The following is a 15314-nucleotide window of genomic DNA, read 5'->3' on the forward strand; positions in this document are numbered from 1 at the left end:
ACCATGAGTCAAGAGTGAGAGCAGTAAAAATGAGTTATCTGAGATGATCATGTGGAGTTACATGGAGAGACGGACTGACAAATGAGGAAGTTAAGGAGCGTTGTGCTGTGGATGTAGATGCGATAGAAAGTGTTAGGAGAAGTACACTGAGGTGGTTTGGCCATGTGGAGAGGATGGAGGGCGAGAGACTAACCAGGAGAGTGTATGCGAGTAAGGTGGAAGGGGGGGAAAAGGAGGGGGAGGCCGAGGATGAGATGGGGGAATGGAGTGGAGAGGTATGTGAGAGTGGGGTGTATGAACTGTGAGCATGGCAGTGAAATGGCGTTGGACAGGGCAACGGAGGCGATATGTTTCTGGCCATCCCTTGCGCTATTGAGGCGTCTGGCAATTGATAGATAGTGTATTATGAGCAGTAAGAGTATGGTAGGTGTTGGATTTTTTTATTTTTTAATAATAGAGCAGAGGATGGAAAAACAAATGAATAAAAAATAATACACCAGATTACTGGTGTCCTCTGTTCATAAAATATCTGTAACAGTTAGACTTGAACAGCTGCAGGTTGACGTTTGGAGGGAAACAACTCTGGAGAAACGAGTTCCAAAGAGATGCAGTATGGAAAATGGAAGAATTCTGATACGCAGAAGTTTTGCAATATGGCTGAGTGACATTCCAGTCATGAGTGCAACCAGATGCCCGTGAAGCATGAGGGAAGGCATGGAGAGGTGGCATCATGGACGCAACTTCGTCTGAGCATTTGCCATAAAAATATCTGTAAAATAATGCAAGGGAGGCAACATTCCTTCTTACTTGTAGGGGAGGTAGTTTATTGTAATGGCAGGGTTGTTAATAATTCTAACAGTCTTGTTCTGAATTTTGTCTAATTGTTTTGATGCAACCTCGACACATCCATTCCACGAAGGTGAGCAATATTCAAGCTGAGAGTGCACATGACTCCCATAAATCAGAGCTAACTGTTCGTCAGTGAAGTTACGGACTCTGTTAATCCAAGTTTCTTTGAGGCGGTTTTAGCAAGTGATCTAACATGAGAGGTCCAGCTGAGGGCACTGTTGAGTGAGACGCCGAGAATTTCAATAGTTTTGGAAATGGGAATATTAGTAGTACTGAAGGTAATATACGAATCTGGCGATATTTGTCTATTAGTAAGTTCCATATATTTAGTTTTACTAGCATTAAATGAAACAAGGTTGTTTTGTCCCGATTCACTGATCGTAGATAGGTCTTGATTTATGGAGATGGCTGTACTGATTTGAAAGGTAGAGATAGTAGACTTTGTAAATGGGTGTCTGAGTGTGAATGAACTATGTAGTGTTGATTCATCTGCATATGAGTGAATGAGATTGTGGGTGGCAGATATGAGATCATTAATATGAACCAGGAACAGGGTTGGTGCCAGAACTGATCCCTGCGGCACGCCAGCGTTAATTGAGTGGAAATTGGAATACACATCATCCACTTTAACTCATATCTTCCTGTCGCTGAGATATGAGGAAATCAAAGGAACAAAAGATGTTAGTCCATAGCAAGGGAGTTTGGACAGCAGGAAACGGTGCCATACTGTATCGAAAGCTTTAGAAATATCAAGGGCTACTGCATGAGTTTTTCCATGTAGGTCAATTAATTGATGGATGGTAAGAGTTAGGAGATTGAGTATGTCAATGGTGGATCTTTCGTGGCGAAAACCATATTGTCTATCACTGATTAAGTTGTTGGATTCAAGATGTTTAAAATGTGCTTATTAATTAAAGTTTCAAATACCTCAGCAAGAGAAGATGTGACTGCTATTGGTCAGTAGTCAGAGGGGTCAGAGGAACTTCCTTTCTTCGGAACTGGATGGATATTGGCTTCTTTCCATGAATTTGGGAATGGAGAAGTACGTATGCATAGTCTGAATAATTTAGCTAGAACAGAGGCAAGTTCAGGGGAACACTGTTTCAGAACAATTGGTGGAATTCCATCTAGGCCTGGAGCTTTGCTTGTCGGTAAATTGTCTAGGATGAATTTTATGTGTCTTGTCTGTATTTTAAGTGGAACAATTTCGGGAGAGGCAAGTTCTAGTACTGGGACGTTCTGGCTGGTATCGTCTATGGTAGAATTTTTGCCAAATGAGCTGGCAAAAATATCTGCTTTCGCACGTGGGTCATTTGTAACGTTGCCATCTGAAGATTTTAGTGGGGGAATGAATGATGACTTGTTAAATTTATTATTAAAGGAATTAAGAGCTGACCAAAATATTCTATTGTCATTTGGGTTGTTAAGTAGTTTTCATGCTTGCTTTTGAAGAAAGTTTGTTTTAGCTAGATTTATTACAGCTTTTGCATGATTTCTAGCAATTTTAAATTAAGAGAGTGATTCAGAAGTTTTTGTTTTTAAGTAAGAGTTATATGCTAATGATCTTTAGGCTGTTGCTCTAGCACAGTTGCCATCAAACCATTATGGAGAGTTCGATCTTTTAGTGAACTGTTGACTTGGTATGAATAAATCCATAGTAGCTAGTATTAAATCGCAAATGTGGGACTGGGTGGAATTGGGATCACTAGGGAAGAAAGACTGCCATGGAATGTCAGCAAGATAATTTCTAAATCCATACCAGTCTGCCGTATCAAAGTGCCATCGGATCATTCTGACAGGTTCAGAACGGGGAGGTGTGGGGGATTAAATAATGAGGCTTTGATGAGATTGTGGTCAGAGGCTCCAAGTGGTGACAGAACCTCTATCCTGTATTGATCTCGATTATTTGTCAAGAATAAATCCAAGAGATGGGCATTATGGTCAGGATTATCAGGTATTCTGGTTTTGAGATTAAATGACTCTGCAAACAGCTCGCACTCTAGACCAGCATCATCAGTCCTGGCAGAATGCAATAACCATTCAACATTATGTATGTTAAAATTACCCAAAATGGTAATTTCGGTTAAGGTTACTCAACTGTGGATATGGAATCAAATACAATGGGTTCCGAAGAAGCACTGGGGGAGTGATAGACTACACAGATATATTTGGTAATATTTTGACAGTTTAGTTTATACAATGAGTTATCAAAACTGGATGAAGTGAAGTTTATAACTGTGTCAACTGCATATTGGGATTTGATATAACAACAGGTGCCGCCCTTGTTACAGAAGTTTGTGAGGAGATGATAACCGGGAAAACAAAAAAGGGGATATATCAGTAAAGGGTGAGATTTATGGTTCTGTGAGGAAAAGGGCCAAAGGGGATATGGACTAAAGGAAAAAATGAACTGAGTTTAAATTTGTACTAAGGCCGCTGATGTTGGTGAAGAATTAGTCCACACTTTCACTTCTCCGCTGACGAGCATCACTGGAAATTGCAAGAGTTGCTGCCGGCACAGTTGCTTGATGGCGACCGGGAGGACCCTGTGCCGCCAGCCCTACCCTGCCGGTGGTGGCAGTCCAAGGTACAACCTCATTAGATGGTAACATTGCAGCAGCCATTACTAAAGAGAGTGAATAGAAGATGTGGTATGTTATGCGCGTGTAGTGTGGTGTAGACAGTTGATGGTAGAGGTATTGTGAGAGCATGCTGGCCTACTCTCTGTGTAAATGAATGCACTGAAAATGTTCAGCAAAGGGAGATGCTCAGGATCAAGTACTGAGGGCTAGTGAAACGGGGGCTCCAGCCCTGTTCGACTGGTGTTAAAGTCTATTCATTGAAATCTTGTGGTTTGTTAGGTGTGGTGTGGTGGGAATGGTGTGGTAGGTACAGTATAGTAAGTGTGGTGTGGTCGGTTGAAAGGTGTGGTAAATGTGGTGTGGTAGGTGTAAGAAATGTGGTACTAGGTAAGTGTGGTGTGGTCGGTTTGGGAGGTGTGGTAGCTGTGGTGTGATAGGTGTTAGGGATGTAGTAGGTGTAGGAAGTGTGGCAGTAGTAGGTGTGGTAGTAATGGGTGTGGTAGATGTGATGTGCGAGGTGTGTAAGTTGTAGGGGTGGTAGATGTGGTTTGGTAAGTGTAGGAGAAGGGGTAGATTCGATAGGGACAGTAGGCGTGGTTGGTCTGGTAAGGGTACTAGGTGGGGAAGGCGTGGTAGTGGTATGTGTGGTGCATGTGATTAGGGTAGTATGAATAGGAGATGTGGTAGGTGAAGCAGGTGTGGTTGAAAGGGCAGGTGTGGAAGGCGTGGCAGCTGTGGTAGAGGTAGTACGTGTGGCAAGTGTGTTAGGGATAGTAGGTGACAGAGGTGTGATAAGAGAAGTAGGTGTGGTAGTGTGGTAAGGGTAGTCGTTATTGCGGGTGTTATGAGGGTCGTAGTCATGGAAGGCGTAGTAAGTGTGGGAGGTGTGGTAGATCTGGTAGCAGATGAATGAATGTTGCAGTTGTGGTTGGTGTTGAAATCTTGGAAAATATGGTATACTTTGATTTTTTTATGCGAGGAAGAAGGAACCAAAGGCCATGAGCCCGCAATAACAGTTCCCTCCAAGAGAAAAACAAAATACAACAGAGAGCCAAATTCAAGATCCGATCATTTTGAGATGCCTGGACACACTGCATTTGAAAGACTGGAGATCATAGACAGCAGGAAATACAGACAGAGGGAGACAGTTCCAGAGCTGACCTGTTGCATAAATGGGAGTAACAGTTAACTCTTGCATTAGAGAGTTGGACAGAAAAGGGATGAGAGTTTGCTGCCAGACGGGTGCTACGCGCCCGTCGTAGAGGTGGAGGAATGCAAGCAGACAGTTTAGAGGAGCAGTGACCATTAAAGTAGCGATAGAAAGGAGATAAAGATGCAACAGTGTGGCGAAGAGACAGAGGTTGAAGGGAGTCAGTAAGAGGAGGAGAGTTAATGAGACGAAAAGCCATTGACTCCATCCTATTGAGAAGAGCTGTATGTGGGGAGCCTCCCCACACATGAGAGTTGTACTCCACACAGGGGCGGATGAAACTCCCATATAGAGTCAACAATTGTGCAGGGGTAAAGAAAGAGTGGAGTCGGCTTAACACACCCAATCTCTTGGAAGCAGATTTTACAAGAGATGTAATATGATCTTTCCAAGATAAGTCCCGAGTAAATGAAACCCCAAGCATGTTCAAGGATGATGCAGGATTAAGCTGAATATTATTAAACATTAGTGGTAATATCTGTGGAAGATTTTGTCGTGTTGATAGATGCATTAAAAACAACCATATTATTTTTACCCCAGTCAGAGATACGAGCCAAGTCAGACATTAGGTGTGCCATAGACTCATCCCTTGTTTGCTGAAGTAACTGTTGAGATGGGCATTGCGGGAACCGAATGGAAAGGTGAAGGGTGGAGTCATCAGCGTATGAGTGGATAGGGTTAGATGTACAGCTTAGAAGATCATTGATGAATAAAAGGAAGAGAGTTGGTGATAGGACAGAGCCCTGAGGATCACCACTGTTGATAGATCTAGGAGAAGAACGATGGCCGTCTACAACAGCGGCTATAGAACGGCCATAAAGGAAGCTAGCGCTGAAGGCACAGATAGAGGGATAGAAACCGTAGGAGGGCAGTTTGGAAATTAAAGATTTATGCCAGACTCGACCGAAAGCCTTTGAGATGTCAAGAGCAATGGCAAAGCTTTCCCAGAGTTCCGAAAGGAGGATGACCAGGAGTCTGAAAGGTAGGTGAGAAGATCGCCAGTGGAGCGTCCCTGACGGAACCCGTACTGACGATCGGAAAGAAGGTTGTGATACGAACGAAAGATGCCTTAAAACTTTTCTATTGAGAATTGACTCAAAAACTTTTGAAATACAGGACGTTAAAGCAATTGGACGATAGTTGGAGGGTTGGGAGTGGTCACCCTTCTTTGGGACTGGCTGAATGAGAGCAAACTTCCAGCAAGAAGGAAAGGTACAAGTTGACAGACAAAGGCGAAAGAGTTTGCCTAGGCAGGGTGTTAGCATAGAAGCACATTTCTTGAGAACAACAAGAGGGACCCCATCAGGCCCATATGCCTTGTTAGTACTGAGGCCAGTGATGGCAGAAAATACATCAACTGAAGAAATTTTAATGTCAGCCATGAGGAAGTCAGAGAGGGGAAGTGATGGAGGAACAGCACCGGAATCGTCTAAGGTGGAATTGGAGGAGAAAGTCTGTGCGAAGAGATCTGCTTTATCAGTAGAAGAAATAGCTACAGAACCATCAGAGTAGAAAAGAGGAGGGAAGGATGATGAGGTAAAGTTGTTAGAAAGATTTTTGGCAAGGTGCCAGAAGGAACGGGAAGAATTCGAGTTGGAGAGTTGAGAGCATTTAGTATGGATGAAATTATTTTTAGTAGAGCGAAGAACTGACTCAGCATGATTCCGGGCAGAAACGTAAAGATGATGTGATTCAGGGGTGGGTTGGCTCCAGTACCTTTTGTAGGCCCTCTCCTTGTTGCGGACAGCATTAGAACAAGCGTGATTAAACCAAGGCTTTCTTGCGTTAGTCAAAGGATATGAGAATGGAATGTGTGCTTCCATGCCCGAGAGAATAACCTCCGTAATGCGCAAGGCACACTCAGATGGCTCTCGGGCATGGAAGCAATAATCATTTCAGGGAAAATCAAAGAAGTACTGCCTGGGGGCCTCCCAGTCCGCGGCTCCAAAATGCCACAGACGACGTTTCCCTGGAGGGTCCACAGGCCGTACCGGAGTGATAGGACAGGTTAAGGTAATAAGGTTGTTATTGGAGGAGCCCAATGAAAAGAAAAGATTAACAGAGTATGCAGAAGGATTAGTTGTGAGGAAGTGGTCAAGCCTCCAAGGCGGTCAGGGATACGGGTAGGGTGCTGTACAAGCTGCTCTAGGTCATTAAGGATAGAAAAGATGTAGGCTTGTTCACCAGGTGGATCCGTGAAAGGAGAGGAGAGCCAAAGGTGGTGGTGAACATTGAAATCTCCTAGAATGGAGATTTCAGACAAAGGAGAAATGGACAGAATGTGTTCTATCCTAGAAGTAAGATAGTCGAAGAATTTTTGATAGTCAGTAGAATTAGGGGATAAGTAAACAGCACAGATATATTTAGTCAGAGAATGACAGGAAAGCCGAAGCCAGAGTGTAGAGAATTCAGAAGAATTGAGTTCAGGAACACGAGAGCAAGATAAGTCGTTGTGTATATATACACAACAGCCACCTTTGGCTTTGAAATGAGTATAGAGAAAGTAGGAGGATACAGAAAAGGGTTTGCTGTCAGTTGCCTCAGACAGCTGAGTCTCCGTTAGAAAAAGAAGGTGAGGTTTAGAGGAGGAGAGGTGGTGCTCAACAGAGCAAAAGCTAGAGGAAAGACCACGAATGTTGCAGAAATGAAGAAGAGAGTCAGACAGTGGTTCCAGGCACCTCGAGTCATCACCGGGAGAGGGGCGGATGGTGGGGGCATTTATGGTCCCCCCCCCCGGGGACTCCGAGGCTTGGTGAAGAGACGCCATTTTAGTTAAATTTTGAATAGGAAGTGTAGTGTGTACTGTGCATGTAGTTTGGTGTAGATAGTTAAAGAAATTTGTACTGGAGAGCATGCTGGCCTACTCTCTGTGTAACTGAGACACTGAAAAAGTTCAGCAAAGGGGGATGGTCAGGAACTAGTCCTGAGGGCTGATGAAACGGGAGCTCCAGCACTCCCTGTCATCAGCTTTCCATCCACCTCGGGAGTACTGCCCTGCTCGACTGGTGCTACAGTATATATATATATATATATATATATATATATATATATATATATATATATATCCCATTGGATCCCAGGGGTGCTGGGCGAGGCACTGCACTGGGAGGGCACTGAGCGTACCGCCCTCCGCCTATCGGCTCATAGTCGCGAATCTCATAGGTCCCTACTCTGGGGTTCCCTACTTTATAAAGACTTGAAAAATCCCATTTCTGTCCAGTATTCCGGACGCTGGGCTCCAATGGGTTAAAGAGACCGACAGGTTTGCCAGTCATTAACCCATTGGATCCCAGGGGTGCTGGGCGAGGCATTGCACTGGGAGGGCACTGAGCGTGCCGCCCTCCGCCTATCGGCTCATAATCGCGAAGCTCATAGGTCCCTACCTAGGGGTTCCCTACTTTATAAAGACTTGAAAAATTTCATTTCTGTCCAATATTCCTGACGCTGGGCTCCAATGGGATATATATATATATATATATATATATATATATATATATATATATATAGATAGATAGATAGATAGATAGATAGATAGATATATATATATTTTCAATTGGCTGGCTTAGACGTACTTTAGGACGAGTACTTGCGTCCACTAGGTGTGGTATATATTGAAGGTCTGCTAGGTTTGGTAGGGTTAGTACAGTGGATCCCAACCTTTTCCGCTCTGTGGCTCCCCAGACAAAATTAGTTAACTTTACAGGCCTCCATCTACCCTACCGCTACCCTCTTTGAAGAAGTGTATGGTCACTCAGAACATGTTGGAGATATGACAGTTTAGCAACCTGGGTAATCTACCTTAATGATGCAGTGTAAATGCATATATTAATGTTCAAAAGAGCTAATTTATTTGTAGGATTAGGTTAAGTTCCATTTTATTACCATCTGAAGTATCAGTGGTTGAACTGTTACAATTGTGGCAACGTAACAGTCATCCTGATCATGAAACTGCTTATGCTGCATCAAATCGATATTTAACATCTTGGGAGTCACTGAACCGGATGCAGAGATACCGCAGGCAGACCAGAATTTCAGATACACCTGGATAGCCAACTAGCTAATAATAGAGTAGCATCCAGTTGTCAGCCATAAATCCACCAAGGTTTTCTCTGAACATATGGTTAGAAAATGAATAGTTTCTAAATTCCAGGAATTACCTTACACTGCCTTCAGGTATGCACTTTACGAGAAGGTTGACAGAAAAATGATCCCTCAGAACGATTTGCCTCGGGAAATTGTTAGGAAATTTTGACTCCAGATACTGAAGATTATCCCATGGCCCCCAGGTTGTGAAGCACTGGTATAGTAGGCCTAGGGCTTATCTTTTTTTCTCTCTCTCTCATTTGGTTGGCCTTGACATCACCCCCTTCCTAAGGAAGGAAGTGGTCACCGAGTCAGTAGAAAAGTGGCCTTCAGTCTCAACGGACCTAGGTTGGAGTCTCGGTTGGGGCAGGGGAATGGTTAATGATTTGAATTTCCTTAAAAGCAGCCATTATTGATCTACCATTAGTTCCGCTGACACGCAAAGAAAAAATAAAAATCCGCTCCCCTAATACCAGTACATTAGTCCCGTCTGAGGCAGCCCTAGTACTTCTATGTATTCAGGATGAACTGTGGGTGTTTGCGCTCAAATGGTGGCATGTAGAGGAATGTAGTACTTAGGTGGACTGCTGGGTGTCAGGGAACAGGCTGTGAAGCTTTTGTTTTGATTCGAACAACTAAAAAGGTGGAAAAAAGCAGGATAATGATGATCAAGGTGATGATAATGTTAACCACAGTCGTCTATTTTGTAAGGAGGCTTTGGTAGGGTAGGCTTATTTAGAGGTTTTTTCATTTCGGTGAGTTCAATCCTCTGCTTTGGGACGGGTGTTACAGTGTCGTAGGTGTGATAAATTTAGCAAGTCCGACGATTTTCACTTGGTCTTCTGCGACTCTGCTCTTGGATGTGTTAGCGGTGGTAGTGGTGGTAGATATGGTAGTTCTGGTTGGAGTTGTGGGTCCAAGAGGTTTGATAAGTATGGTAGGTTTGAGTTTTTTGCTTGAGTGGCTTGGACCCTCAGTTCTGGTGCGTCGTTGCGTCGTTTGTGGATAAGTAGATTAGGTATCCCATTTGCCGACCCGCTGAGCTATTCAAAGGCCGGATTGTGGCTCCACACTTAGAAGCCTCGCCAAATGGTTATACACTTTCATTCTCTATCGCAGCTTCTTCACCTACAACATCTACATGCGCGGCTTCCCTCTAGTGCTTTGAGCATCTGATTATTTATTTGATGGAGATCAGTGAAATTTATTTATTACTGGCCGTCGTTGTCGCAATCAGTGTCATTGTCATCGTCCTTGCCCATCACCATTACTTTAATAACCATTATGAGCACCATCCCGAGCACCACCATCATCAACTTAATCCTGTCCCCCAGTATTAAAAATGCTGTGAGTGGAGCTGGGCAGAGAAAAGTGGGAAACACAAACGTTGAACTACCATATGAGAATCAGTAAAAATGAGTCTTCATTCCGTGTTCATTTAATCTACCACGTAACCAGTATGACCTCCCTTCATATATAACGACCATATTAAAATAGAGAGCGAAGGTAAGGGGAGGCCCCCAGTTATTGACGATAATTTCCGAGGAACGTGATGACTGCATGCTGTTATGTGGGATGCACTCTGATCACAACTGACAAGAAGCGGTGCCAAGGTACAGCAAACCCATCTCCAGCAGTCATTTTAGTGGTGATGTATAAACGCAACAGGATACCTAGTCAAAGATGTCAAATATTAAACTTGGAGTACATCGGGTGAAATGTGACAATCTTATGCCCATTTGAAATTTTAGGCCCAACCCACCTGACACTGACTTTCCCCTACCGCTAACTGAGGAGTGACCCCTTTGTTGAAATGAGGCATGTTATAGGATGCAGATTTGAAAGTCGCACATTTAGGTTTTGGTTGGATGTCGATTTGACGAATTTAAAAGGATATGTGGAAAAAAAAAATCCTTTACCATTTTTTGGGGGGAAGGGGGCCTACAGCCTTGACCTTGACCCAATTTGGCCCAAAATTTAATCAGGTGATCAAATGATCATAGTCCATCATCCCTGTAACTTTAGTTAAAATCATACCAGTAGTTTTCGAGTAAAGTCGGTAACAGAGAGACAGACTGGCAGACAGACAAAGTGAAAACAATACTTACCCCCGAGCCTCTCCGGGGCAGGGACGGGTAATCACAGGTATGCCATACATGATCCTCAAAATTAGGCCCTTGCTTACACTCTGGTACACTCAGTTTTGATGACGCAGTTTTAAATCAGTCTATTATATACTCACTATCTCCTGACCACTTTATTAAGCACTGGGGGAAACTTTTCCTCCTGGGGGTTTTGAAATGGCCTTACTTAATGTTTCAGTACGAGTGTGACGTTTTTACTTGTATGTAATGTTTTTTCCTTATGACAATTCCACTTAGCTAAACAGCGATGTTAACTGGAGAGATTGAGTATAAACTTCATTAACCCCTTTATTGTTGAACTTCTTTAAACTGAATGAAATCAATTCATGGTAGCAGAAATGAAAGGAAAAAGGTCTTATCATAATGATAGATTTCATTTCCTTTCGCAAAGAGATCCTTCCTACACTGACTGACAAAGAATGACACTACTCCTTCGAAGATTTACGAGTACAAAGACATTAATACTACAGAAGTTATCAGTTTTTCATCTACCGTAGTGTGTATCATGCCAGTCTTTTCTTCCACCTTCTAAAATTCCATTGGTAAGTTCACATGAAAGACGGATACACACTACTGCATTGTATACTATAAGGTCGTCTATATTAGCGAAGTTATCATTCCACCATTTGCATTTTTCCCGTCGTAATATTCCAGTCTCATTCTCTAATTAATCCTTTCAGCCAGGTAACACGATTACCTCCGCCAAGGTGGCTATATTTTACCTCGGTTTGTCTGCGTGTCTTCAGTCTGTCCCTTTGTTAACTACATTTTGAAAAAAATTGTTGACTAATTACAACCTTGGAATGATGATTGACAAGCAAAAGAGAAACAGATAAACTTAAAGAGGAAAAGGTCAAAGGTCAAGGTCCATGTTACGAAAAAATTGAGAGGAGGGATCGGTATGGGCTCGCTGAGTGCTTTTACTTTCTTAAAGCTTGTTATCTCCCAATAGATTTTTTTTTCCTGCTTACGAGACACTTTCCGATATTGTTAGATAAGGTTTATAAAATTTTCCCATTCACTACAAGTTGCTATCGTATGTTGAATAAAATATCTTAGAAGCAAGAAAAAGCTACTCGGGCAGGAGAAGTCTTAAGGATTGTTGTATTCTTCTGTACATTACAAAGACACATGAGTCCCCGAGCTCTTCAGTGCCACGTCTACCCGTCCGTGTAATCTTGACCCCTCCATTTTTCCCTTGTAATATTCCAGTCCCATATCTCGTTAAGGAATTGTTGTACTTTGCTGTATAGCACTGTGCTGTACTATGTTGTACTATGCTATGGCATTCAGTTATTTAGCTTATGAATTACTTTTCTCCCCACATTAATTATGTATTCTAGCATCGTTTTCTTTCCCCACATATTATCCCAGCCCTGAGTTCATTTTAAAAGAACTACAACTTAGTGTACAACTGATTAGAAATACATGTAATTTTCGGCGCTTTTCAGTCCCCCATCTACTGTACCTACCTTACTATGTATTTACGGCTCGTTTATTTTCCATCTGCAATCAACTAGTCTTAAGTTTACATTAAGGCGAATGTTGTGCTTTCCTGTAGAGTAGAAGGGCATGTAAGTTGCAACTCTTCTTAATCTCCCATCTATTTACTCGTATATCACTGTATTTTCAACGACCATCATCCTTCCAATTGTAACATCCTAGTCTTACCTTCACATACAGGAGAATTTTGTACCGTGCTGTAGATTAGAGGGGCACAGATGAATAGAGTTTATACCTTCCCATCTACCTTCACTTCACCTAGTATCATCTCAATCATAAATTAACATTAAAGGCCTACTGTTTTTATACTACAAGTACACCTATGTTACAGAGCTTATGAATCCCACATCTACTGTACCTTATATTCTACAACCCTTTCCCTTTACCCTCGTAATACTCCATTTCTCTAAGTCCTCCTTAAGCTTCGTTCCCCTCCCGGACCACTTCCTTAAACCCAGGTACCCATCGAAGTCCTCCCTCTCACCTGTCGTATGTAGCATCAATTTCACTTAGTCAGTTTCGTAGCGAGGATCGTGAGGACAGCAATATCCCCGGCGCTGATAGTATTGCATTGTGAAAGCTGCCTGAGATATTTATACACGTGGACCCTTCCATCATTTATCGTCGTTGAAGCTGAATGTAATCGCACTGTGTAAAATTTATCTTCGAAAATCTTCTCGAGATTTCCCAAATTGCCTCACACGCTTCTTCCTGGTCTGTGTGTGTGTGTGTGTGTGTGTGTGTGTGTGTGTGTGTGTGTGTGTGTGTGTGTGTGTGTGTGTGTGTGTGTGTGTGTGTGAACATAAACCCTGGCAATGAAAAGAAAGAAATATCCCGAGCCATATTAACTTCACACAGGCTTTCCACTTTTTGCTACTTGTTCAGCAGTCGTAATTCCACACAACTGCTAAGGGAACGGAGGCAGGAGCGAGGTGAAGGCGCTGTGTTGTTGTGTATAATTGGTGCCGAGGCCTGAGTTGCTGCTGTTTGCCGTGGAAGGAGTGACAGAGGAGTGTGGGGTGGGGTGGTTTGTGTTTTGCAGTACAGTGTTGTGTGGTTACAGGTTTGGTGTGGTGTTGTGTGCTTTGGAGTAATTTGGTTTTGTGCGACGTGCTGTGGTGTGAAGTGTTGTTGAGTGGTGTGCTGAGGTGGGGTATGATTTTAGTGTGCTGTGGTGTGTTGTGGTGCATTATGATTTGGTTTAAGTGACGTGGTTGGTGTGGCTTGTGGTGTGGTGTGGTATGGTTTGTGGTGTGGTATGATTTGTAGTAGTAGTAGTAGTTGTTCCCTAGGCAGTCTGGCCGAACAGCCCCGAGTCCCTTAGGAAGGCCATGCCCGAGACCGGGCTTTCCCACAGAGCTCTCAAAGAGTGTATGTTGTGTTGTTGGCGTAGGTGATTGTGTGCAATGCAGTCTTTCATAATGTGCTTAATAGTATGAGGTGCTGTGTTGCATCCTGGACAGGCATCAGCGACGGAGTCACCCAGCTTCTTCTGGTAGCTTAAGAGGGCTGGATGGTGCCCACATCTCAGTCTGGCCAGGTGGGCCCTGTCCTCACGAGGAAGATAGGATTCAGAAGGGTGGATGTCAGGAGGCCGTGCATGCAGCTGTGTGATGTCTTTAAGTGCCTGAATGGAGTGGCGAGTGATCTGAGTGTGGATATGCTTCTGGAAGCTGGTCTGAGGTGGGCGAGGGGGGAGAGATGACAGTATTTGTGTATGGCATCGTTTGCTGTATGTTGTTTTGATGTTCCTTGGTGTGGGTGGATGTGCTGCCATGTACTGTAGTGGATGTTGTGGGTTTGTGGAGGCTGCGGCAAGAAACTGGGTGCCTCCCATGTCTAGGTGATCCTTGACTTTGAGGACTTTGGTTTCTTGATGTAGGTGGTCTGTGGGTGTAGTAGCTGTGCAGCCTGTGATTATTTTTAGGGCCTTGTTCTGTATGGTCTGTAGAGTGTTGTAAAGTGTTTTGGTCAGGTTAGAAGCCCAGGCAGGGCTTGCATAATTCATCACTGAACGTATGTATTGTTCGTATACTGTGGTGGTGGTTTCTTTGTTGTGTCCGAATGTTGTATGGGCAAGTGACCTCAAAGCATTGAGTCTTGGTGTTATTTTATTTTTAATGTTTGTGATGTGTTGTTTAAATGACATTGATGTATTGTATGTTACATCAAGGATTTTGTGTGTGTGTGTGTGTGTGTGTGTGTGTGTGTGTGTGTGTGTGTGTGTGTGTGTGTGTGTGTGTGTGTGTGTGTGTAGTAGGGGAGTGTTGTTTATGGTGAGGTGTGGGATGTGACTGTGTTCTGCTGTCCAGTTTGTGAGAAGAGTCACTGTAGATTTGGCTGGGGCTATTTTGAGCCTGTTTGTGGTGAACCATTCGTGTAGTGTGTTGAGGTAAGGTTGAATGATGTGTGCAGCTGTGTTTGCGTTTTGGTGTGTACATGTAAGTGTTATATCATCTGCATAGGAAGCTATGTGTATCTGTGGTATGTGGGGTGTGGGTACATCGTGCATGTATAGATTAAAGAGTGTAGGGGACAAAACCGATCCTTGGGGGACGCCGTTTGTGAAGTTTCTGATGTTAGAAGACTGACCGGCAAACGTTACGTGTGCACATCTGCCTGCTAAGTAGTTTGCCAGCCATCTTTTTGTGTTATTGTGCATGTTTGTGTTGAGTATTTTGTTTGTGAGGTTGTGGCGGGGGATGGCATCAAAAGCTTTCCTAATGTCTAGTGTGATTAGGAGTGTTCTGTGTGGTGGCCTAGCTGAATTCATGCCATCGAAAACTCTCTGTGTAAGATCTGTAAGAAGGGTGTTTGTGGAGTGTAGTGGTCTAAAGCTATGTTGTGACTGGGCTAAGGGAATGTGAGGTGTGACTAGTTGTAGTACCAGTCGTTCAGTGACTTTAGAGAGGGTGCAGAGGAGTGTGATGGGGAAATGTGAGG

The sequence above is a fragment of the Coenobita brevimanus genome, chromosome 52 (assembly GCF_032717465.1).
Source record: "Coenobita brevimanus isolate Jiangsu-jjx chromosome 52, ASM3271746v2, whole genome shotgun sequence".
NCBI lineage: Eukaryota > Metazoa > Arthropoda > Malacostraca > Decapoda > Coenobitidae > Coenobita > Coenobita brevimanus.